The following is a 10,370-nucleotide window of genomic DNA, read 5'->3' on the forward strand; positions in this document are numbered from 1 at the left end:
TTAACTGCAAAATGTCTTGTGATCCTCATGCTAGAACAACAAAATAATTGCATCAATATCTTTGAGGAAAGGATCTTTTTTTCTCCCTGCTGCGTTTATGCAGCACTTGGTTAATTAAGTGAAGTCCACGTCTGCAAGGGAAGATCCCTCGTGCTATTACAACGGATTTGTATTGAGCTGTGGTACTAATATTACTAAAGGATAATGGTGGGTGGGAGGATGGACTTACAATCTAGACAGTAGCATCAACTTCTGTCTGCATAAATTAGAGGTCTTGGCTTAAACTAGGAGGTGTTACAGTGGGGTAACTTACATTGTGAATTAAGCATGTCCTTGTAAATCCAGAGCAGAAGATAGGCTGGACAGTAGTAGTTGTAGTTAGGGATGATTTGTTTGGTTTTCCTAAACTTTTTAAACTTTAAAATAGCTTTGAATTAAAGAAAAAAGCCATTCGAACTAAGAAAACTGTCTTGATCCAATGCAGGTTGTAGCAGTGCCAGTGTTTCAGGTAGCTGCATCCTAGGATAATAATGGTGGTATTTTTAAAGATGCTGCTAAGTGATACTTGAGATCATGTTTGTTAACTTTCCTTTTACTACATCAATTCAAAAAAGAATCTTAGTTACAGTCATTGCTGAAGTACTTGAATTTGAAATAACCGAAGCTGATTTAACACATTTTTAAAAAGAGCTACAGTCTTTACAATGTATCTTCCAGTTATGCCAAAAATACAAATTCCAAAATATATTTGTAATAATAATAATAATGCTAAAGCCTCCAGACATGCCAAATTTCCAGTCTTGTGGATATAAACTGTTAAGCGTTGTGCATTTTTCTTTCAGCTGTCAGATCCTCTCCTCTGAAGAGAGTACCATTGAGGAACAGTTTGAGATAAGCAATATGGACCAGAAGAACATAAAGAGATCCTGATGGCTGTCAGAACAGTAAGTCATTTTAAAAAAAAAAATATTTCTAACATAAGCATTTTTCTCTAAGATGATAATGTAAAAGAGGCAGTATGACACAGGGAATCATAAACTGATTTCTCAGGGAGGTTGTGCAGGTGGGATTGCAGGCTTGCATAAACTTGAAAATTGTATTTCTCAAATGAGTTGCATACTGGTGGAAGAACTTGAGGTAACAATTTTTTCTACAGAGACTATGTCTCAAAAGAAGAGTAACCTGATTGGTAGCTTGGATCCAAATCAAAAGGGTGGATGTAAATTGTCTTGTTTGTGAGAAGAATGATTATGTAGTCCCTGAATTAAAGTTTATTTAAAACTTTGCTGATGGTTGATTAACTGCTGAAAAAAAACATTAGCACCGTTGTGTTCCAACAAAAATCCTATAAACATAAAGTTGTTTCGGGTTTTTTTGCAATCCGATACGACTACTTTTTTGGTTTTAGATGTATATACTTAATCACATGCATGTACACTTCTAAATAAGGGCATGCAAACAGACGTAAGGAGTAATTTTTTTTTCTTTTAAATTGCAAATTTCAGTGGGAATCTTCCAAAATCAAGTGAGTTAGGAATAATTCCATTCTAGTCTTACTCTGCTACATCGCTTGGCTCCAGACTAGGCCTTGCTTGTCGTTTGCCCAGTGATCTTAGAAGGAGGTGCTTGAAACCACAGAAAACAAGGTTTGCAAATGCTGTCGATGATCCTGAAAGGAAACAGATGGTTTCTCAAATGTAGAACTCTCGGCAGTGGAAGTTCTGGAGCTCTCTCTCAGAGAAATGTTGTGTGGTTTGGTTTTTTTTTTACCATTGGTTTGCTAAAAACAAGAATATATTATCCACTATTACATTCAGATGATCTCATACTAATCAAAACAATCTTGTGGGACCTCTGATTCTGATTAAGCATTTGGGCTGAAGGGACCCGTGCTACCATTCTACCTCATTGGCAGGGGTTTTGTCATGAGACATTTGTTCTGGTTTTGAAGCAAATATTTCTGTGATAAGTGTTATATTAACACCCACAAGGACATGAATAATCCTGTTTTCAGTGAAGAGTTTAAACTGCATACTATAAATAAAACCAAGGCCACACATTGACTCAAAAAGGTAAAAAAAGAAATACTGAATAGCTCTGTTCATCCTGCCCGCTAAATGGGGTGAGGCCATGGGGAAAAATATCTTTTAATTGTATCAACCAGGAGAAGAGAATTAGGACTACACAAGGCAACCTTAATTCTGGTGTTTCCAGCTCTCGAGTACTTGACTTTTCAACCTTAACATAGGTGGGTAGAGAGGTTGCTATTATTTTTGTTTTGTTTGTCATCATGCAGCTAAATTCCACTTGAAAGTACTTGATGTTTTAAAATTTATTCTGCTAGTACATTCCATTTACTTCGTCTCAACTGCTGGTTTTTAAACTGAGCTAGGAATGACAAATTCTCCCTTAAAAGCATTATTTTACTCATTGTGAAGTGAAGCCCTTAGCTGCCATCTTCACTTCTTTCTGGTCATAAAACTCCGGCCATCAGACAAAGATCAGCAAGTCTCCTAAAATGAATAGGCGCCCCAAGGAAAACTGAATAGCCTCCAAAGCAATTGTATCGAAGTGACATCAGTGCTCAGATATTTTCATCTGGCTATTCCAACAACATTCAGTCAATAATGGGCAGTAGAGCCAGTACACGCTGACTCTCTTTATTGCTCCCCCGCTGGGAACATGTCTCTCTGTAAGAGACCCGCAGAAAGTGGTAGGTCCAAAAACTAAACAACTTTGTTCCATATCGAAGGACTTGCCTTCAAGTCCATGCAGTGCACTGTTGTCCTTCAGCCGGAGCTTGCTTAGTGGGCAATGCCGTGCTGAAATTCAGCCTTGTGATCCTGCAAGTTCTCTCATCATTAAGGTCTCTGACTGCTGGGCATCAGCATGGACATCAGCCTTTCTGGATCTTAGATACCTTTTAAGTGTTGTATGGCCAACTATCACCTGAAAATCACTCCTGCTGTTGCTACTGACCCATTCTGAGAAGCTGAAAATTTCATTATATCTGTTGTATTCAGTTTCCCAGTGCGGGATATCGTGATGAAAATGCCCATCTCCACTTTAAAGTGCTGTAAGGGCTAGAGATTAAAAATGACCTTTAGCATCTAAGTATTTTAGCTGTTAAGTATTACTGGTAATTCTCTAAGATCATTCATGCCTTTAACACCACCTAAAGGAATTCTAGCACTATAATCCCTACTTTACAAATGGGAAGTGGATGCACTGGGCAGGATAAGAACTTGTTTTGTGCTTTCTTAGTGTAGCAGAGGTGGGATAGAAACAGAGGAATACATTGATGTTCTTGAGCTGGGATGTTTTAGCTCTCCTCTCCTGGATTGTACCTTCTGGGGAGAAGGTAATTTTCCCTAACCTTCCCCCATCCCCTTACTAATGTCTTTCCATGTAGAAATAATATTTGGAATCTGAGATTGCGCCTTCTGAAGTGGTTTCCATCTTGCTGTCCTCCTAAGAGAACTTTAACCTTTTTTGAATGATCATGTTCAGCTACATATAATTTCAAATCCATAAAAAAACAAGTCCCCTTGTATTTATATACACTGCAGCAAAATGTACCTTTAAGGAGAAAACATTGCTTCACTGTGACTATCTGAATTTATTGGCTATTAGAAGTCTTATAGTGTGTGGCTCACATTTTAGAACTCTGATTTCAAGCTTAATGTGGTCAGGAAATATAAAAATACATTTATTTATGTCATCTACTAAAAATCTCAACCTATGTTACTGCTAGTCTAACCAAATCTGTGTTTATGTTGGAGATGAATGATCGGTTTGTAGCTGCCCGTGTTTCTAGCCAGGCTGAATGGAATGATTCTGCAGCAGAACTATGTGTGTATTTTTTTTTTTTAACTTCTTTTTATTTACTGCATGTGGCAGCTATTTCCTTCCTCCCAGAACCCACTGCCCAGTTCTCAAGGGCAGTGCAGCTGTCTGACTCCTATCAAGCTGTGTACGTGGAGTGATGTGATTTATTGAATTGTTCAAGGTCATCAAAATTCAGGCAAATACTTCATTCCTACTGATACCTGTTCACTGTTGCAAGCTAGGATTTGATTTGCTTTTCCAAGTCTTTGGAGCCTGCACATCAGCAGCTACTTTGGCTGATAGTTGCACAAGCTTTCCTTGTTATTAAACTTTAGGAAAATATCTTCGAATATAATTTCTCCTCAGACATTTGATAACTAGACATTCACACAGGATGCGAGATCCCATTCTCTCCCTCTGGTAATAGCTGGTTAGGAAGAAGCTGCCAGAATAGCTGCCAAAGGAGAAGAAGGATCAGGCTTGAGACGTTTTCCTAAAAGATGCACAGGCTTTTTAGGGTATGACGCTCAGTGGTCCTCAACAGCCACAACACGTCAGTGAAATGATTCACTATAAGGTGTTTCCCACCTTGAAAACTAATTTCTTGAGTCTTTTCCCAGAGAGGCGGATGAACCTGTGTTATTTCTATACTCAGGACTGAAGGGGCTGGGTGGAGTTCACTGCTCTTACACAACGGAGAGCACAGGAAAGAGCTACTTTAAATCTGAGCAGACAGCGAGTCTGCCCACACCAACATGCCTCGTAGCTTTTTGTTTTCAAGCACCGTATCTATTTTTTTTCTTCCCTGTTCAGGTCAATCTATATTAATTTCTGTCCCAATGGCAAGCTACTTTCTAGTACTTAGAACATTTTGTTACCTACCTGACATGTGCTGAGCCATATGGGAAGTGGTTGAGTCTCCCTCCCTGGAGGTATTTAAAAGACGGGTAGGTGTGGTGCTCGAGGACGTGGTTTAGTGGTGGACTTGGCAGTGACAGGTTAACGGTTGGACTCGATGATCTTAAGGGTCTTTTCCAACCTTTATGATTCTATATGGAACCAAGCTGACAGAAGCTGCTTCTGCCAAGAAGCGGGAAAGGTGTCTCCATACCTGTTGTGTTCCACCAGCTTTCCTGAGCCATCCGCCATCCAGCAATTAATTATAAGGGCTCACACTAAATTCACTTAAAATGCATCCACCCCTTCTATCCCTTCTTTATGCCTCAGATTAATTTTTGTAGCACATTTTTCAGTGGTCACAGGCAGCGTACACATACTGGAGAGCACACTGTCTCTAGCAGGTTCTCCAGGACAGGAGGGCAGTAACTAGGCAATCTCCAGCGGCCCCTTCTAACCTTTACTATTCTGTAAGCTCCCAGTTTTACTGGTCATGCTTAACGGATTTACATGCAAGGATAAAAAGGTGCTGTTCATCATCAGCGATCCATCGAAAGAAAAAAAGGTTTGGAAACAGACGAGCTTTGCACTTTCAGGTTCTGCTCTAAACTGAAAGATGAGGAGAAAAATGATTCAGTGAATATCAATGAAGCTAGTAAAAGACAGTGGGAAAGGACTCAGAGGAACTCTGGGAAGCCTCTCGGAAAGAAAATTAGGGGTTTGAGTCTTTTATCACCAGAGGTAATATCTAATCTCAGATCAAACGTTACAGGAAGAAAAAATGTCATCTTGTATAAAACACCTAAACAAGTGATTTGCAATCTTTTTTTGAGCTGCAGGTGCCTAAAGCTTTCCAGTGGAGAGGGCTACATCTCTGTAGCAAATTGTAGCTTTCTGACAATAGGCTTTTCCGTCTCAGTCGTGTTTCACAGATTCGTCAGAAGTAGCCCCAGACTCCAGCTGATTCTGTGAGCCACAGGCTGGGAAGAACTGTCTTGCATGGTAAAGACCACATATGCTTTTTTGCAACAGGCACAAAGAACTCTTGTATCATTTTTCCAGTCAAGGGTCCCTTGATAAACACTTTGCAGGAGGACATTTCTCTGTTGATCTAAAGTGACATATTTGAGTAAACCATGTCAGATGGGCTGCAGCAGCTTCCCTTCTGTTACCTTCTTTCACTTGAGCTTTATTTTTGTTTTTGGTACACTTGGACTGTTCCTGGGATGAAATAATACACACAGCGATCTCAGCTGACCTTTTATGTACCGCAAGAAACAGGTCTGACTCCCCTGAGCCACAACGCAGAGGTTTTTTGATATAATTTCCTGGAACAGGTACAGCTGAGACGCTTTCATTGCTGAGACCGGCTCTGCAATGGCCAAGCCCTCTTGGCATCAGCACACTTAACCTTTTTGTTCAGCAAATTTCCCATCCTGTGTAGGTGGACAATGAATACTAATATGATGCAAATGATTTCCTTTTAAATGTGAAGGCTCTCTGATTAAAAACACACTGTCCAGGAACTGTGGGTCTGTTCTATTCCCATTGAACAGACCGCCCTTGTTGCCTTTGACTTTAGTGATTGCAGGATCAAACTCTTAGTTTCAAATAGGTTGCAAGTAATTTTTTTTTTCCTCTGAAATGAATTAGCAACTCAGTAAAGAATGGGTAAAGAATACAGAGCAAAAAAAGCCAGGAGGATCTGGGGAAAAAATTCAGAGAAGGAAAAAATTAGTGTTAAATGTCTTGCTTGACAGTCCAGAAGTTTGTCAGAAAATCAGAAGCTGAGGTTGGTGGAAGGTATCATGGGACTTGTTTTGGTATAAGCAGGAGGAGAGTTGATGAAAAGCTGAAGTACTATGCCTGGGAGAATGCTGGAACTTCCACTGTGTCTTGGGTTTGATACACTCTGAAATGCGGTCTGGATCATGCAGCTACCTTCCTAGCTACTGGGGAAGTTATACCTTGGGATGATTCACCCAGTGAGGAAATAATGTTTTGAGTATCCTTCTTTGGGTTTCCATGTCTTAGCTACATTCCTTCTCCCTTCATATATAAAGACTCTTAAAACAACATTAAAATGTGTTACAGAACTGAAAATAATATGGATGTACAGAGTCGGGTAGTTCTTTCACGAGGCTATTTTTAATTCATATTAGCACTAGTTTAGTTAAAAAATCATGTATCTCTCTCTCTATATATATATCTATCTATCAGGTATCAGAGCTCTGCTCATACTGCAGTTTTGGGATACTGTTCTTCTAGTCTGTTATTATTGAAAAAAGATTCTCTAAAATTATGGGAGAGCATTGCTCATTCCAATAAATATTTTCTAATTAAGATGTTCTCGTGAGTGGCATCACCCAGCAAACAATCCTAACGCTTTAGTGGGACCACAAATGTGTGTAGAGCTTACCAGCCTGTGCAATCCTGTAGGCAGAGTTGGAGTCTAGGTGATTTTAAAGGAGCTGCTTTGTTTGCTGTAGGAATTCATCCATCTCTGGGGTAGAACTTCCCGTTGTTTTAACAGTATGTATCAAGATTAGTAGCCAAATCTTGTATATTCTCAGCTCCTCATGCCAGCCCCTACATGCATATCGTGAAAAACAAAAACAATTTGGATAGGCCTTGTTTATGGGTGTGCTTGAAAGAAAACCAGCCGGCAATAATGCCCACCAAGCAATTCCATGTAGAAAAAAGTGACAGTGCTGTCATACAAGGCTTTGACACCAACAGAAAAGGAGAGCCTGTTGTTCTGAATGGGCTGTCTCTGGAGTATCCACTTTATGAAAGTTCTTTGACTTCTATAAGGATTTCTGTATAGGTTAGCTGTAAAGTAGCCTAGGTCTCCTGGGCTCCTTTGCCTTGTCCTGCCACAGAAATCTCATCTAACAGCACTGGTTTGGGAAAGGAGCCATAAAGGAAAAAAAGAACAGGCTCCTTTTGTAGCTAATAACTTCCTTTAATTGGTAATTAAGCTGCCTGCTACTTATAAATGTCAATAAAGGTCAAAATATTTAGAAGCAGAATCATTTTAGTGGCTTCCCATTTCTCATTGCATAAGCTGCCTGCTCAGACCACACACAGGCACATTTGAAGATGGTTAAGATTTCAGAGACCTAGTCTTCCCACCAAATTCTTATATAAAGCAGCCCAGAAGGGGACAGAGCAGCTTTAGTCAATAGGAGGAAGGATGTGAACCAAGTCTACTGGGTGAGCATTCCTCACATTTTGGAATACCACCGCAGGCGCTGGGGCTGAATCAGACAAGGGGCTGGCCAGATGGTGCACTCGTTTACTCTTTAATTCAGGGAAAGGGGGTTGCATCTGATCCATGTGCAAAATGACTCAAGAAAAAACTGCCTGGTAACAGATTAAATACCAATTGCAGCTTGAAAATGAGAATTAGTATCAATCCTGTTGTTTCTATTGAGCAGAGAAAAATACAGAGGGTTGTCTTGGTCTTGCTTGCAGTCCCTGAGTTAACTTGTATGAATACTTATTTTCACTGCATGAATTTGCTGATTTTGTGAGCAGATTCTTCCCGCTGAAATTAATCAGTTTACAAGGGGGCAAGTGAGGGGACATTTGGCTTTGAAGAGTGCAGAGAATGTATTCCCAGAGGGATCTTTGATCTTTTTATGGTGTTTTGTTTTTTAAAGTGCGTGTGTCTTGCAGGGCTTGGCGTTATGGAAATTAGAGCAATAGAGACTAGACTTTTAGATTACACTTTTAGAACATGGCCTCCTTTTAATGCTTTCCCAAAACATCTTCATAAGCTCAGAGTCTAATTTACCATTCCATGAGCTTGCCATATATGACAGGGTGGGTGTGCATGGTTTTGTGTGTGCAAGTACGAATACACGTATATGTGAAAACAAACTCTACACTGATGTGAGGCACATCTAATTCCTGCCTCTCGCTATGCTGCCTTCAGGACCATACACCAGTGCCTCCCCCTCTCCATGGCCTCTAGTTCTGGCGACGTGAGACCTGTGTTCAGACAAGCCCAATCAGAAAACATGTTCCTCAGCAGCTGTAAAGATTAGTTGTCCCTTTCACGACAGATGTCTCAATATGGTCCCTTGCCCTCTCCTGTGATTCTGTGTGCCAAATGTGTTGCATGTGACATGATCATCACCAGAGGGGAAGCGGCAGTATTGAGTGGCTCGGTGAAAGAGTTGTTGACGCAGTCCCTACGAAGACGTCAGCTGATTACAGATCTCTGACTTTCAGAAGAAAGCAAGAGATTTGAAGTCCTCTTCCATATTTCAGTCTTCAGTGGCCAAGGACTCCATAAGGTTTTTCCTTTTGCCTCCCTCTGGCAGGTGGGAGGACCATGTAATGGTGCTTTGTTGAATCTGGAGGGAGAGATGAAATGACCGGATAGCTTGTCGGGTGGAGCTGGGAATGGGAAACCAATGATCCTCTGGTCTTTCCTTCCCACCAGACTCAATTGGTGATATTGGTGAGGGTGCAACATGCACCCATCTCAAGTTTACTCTTGGTAGCATCAGGCTGGATAGGTGGGAGACTGACCTGAAAATTGCCTGAAGGGGATGATGTCCTGCTGGCACATTCATCCTGCCCAGGAGCTCCACATTTGACCCACCCGCCCCAGCTAGGCATAGCTATAATTAGCAGCAAAGATTCCATGCAGTCTTGTGTGTAAATAATGATGCCAGCCAAGTTGTATCTCCATGTTTTCTTGGGGCAGATACGCTTACTGGCTGCACTGCGTGATCCGTGTTATTGGTTAACTAATGAAGCATTGCTGGTTTTACATAGAAATGTGCTTATGCCATAAAAACATCAAAACAGGGAAACACGAGGCAGTCACGCTGTATGTGAATCTTGCTTCCTTGTTCGCTCTCTGTGTCAGTTGCAGATGTTTTCTGCAAAGATTTTAAGGAAATGGCTGTGAAGAGCAACATTACGTATCCAAGTGCTAGCTTTCAAAAGTCAAAAATGCTCTCCAAAGTCATGAGATTGTCTTAAAGGCCATAAGCTTAAAGCGGATAAGTATGCCTTCAAATTTGTTGTTTGCCTTGTGGTTTTGAGCCATTAGACTGTTTTTACCTATTTCCTTCCAAACTTTTATTCTGTAATTGTGATGGTTAGAAGCTTCTTATTAAAGAACTTGAAAACAGAGCACTCTGAAAATCAATGTCATGACTTCAGAAGCTGCTCATTTGCTAATAATAACATATAATTATCCCAGAAGAGCAATATAACTGTTTGACCACCATACCAGAAAAATAATATATATTTTGATATTAAAGACACAAACATGAATTAAATAGTATTTTGAGACTTTCATTCGACTGATACTTCATGTATCATTTATATAGCTTTTCTACAGCAGGTCTAGATCCCAAGATCTCATGATGCGGTGTAGAGAGTCCTCCAAAAGTATTTTTTCTTGAACACCCTCACGCCTCTTTCCAGAGGTCTGGTTTACAGTGTGGTCCCACAGACTGTTGGATCAGCACAAACGACGGGGCGCTGAGCTTCAGCAGTGCAGTTGATGGTGCTTCCATCGCCCCTCAAAATGCCTCCTGAAACTCCGCGGACAGGACTCGGAGATGTCAGCTGGCTGTTCTTTACTTTCAGTTCATATTGCTTCGTCTTTCATAAATTCA

This window comes from Nipponia nippon, unplaced genomic scaffold, assembly GCF_047370975.1.
Source record: "Nipponia nippon isolate SJK-2023a ecotype South Korea unplaced genomic scaffold, ASM4737097v1 scaffold_9, whole genome shotgun sequence".
NCBI lineage: Eukaryota > Metazoa > Chordata > Aves > Pelecaniformes > Threskiornithidae > Nipponia > Nipponia nippon.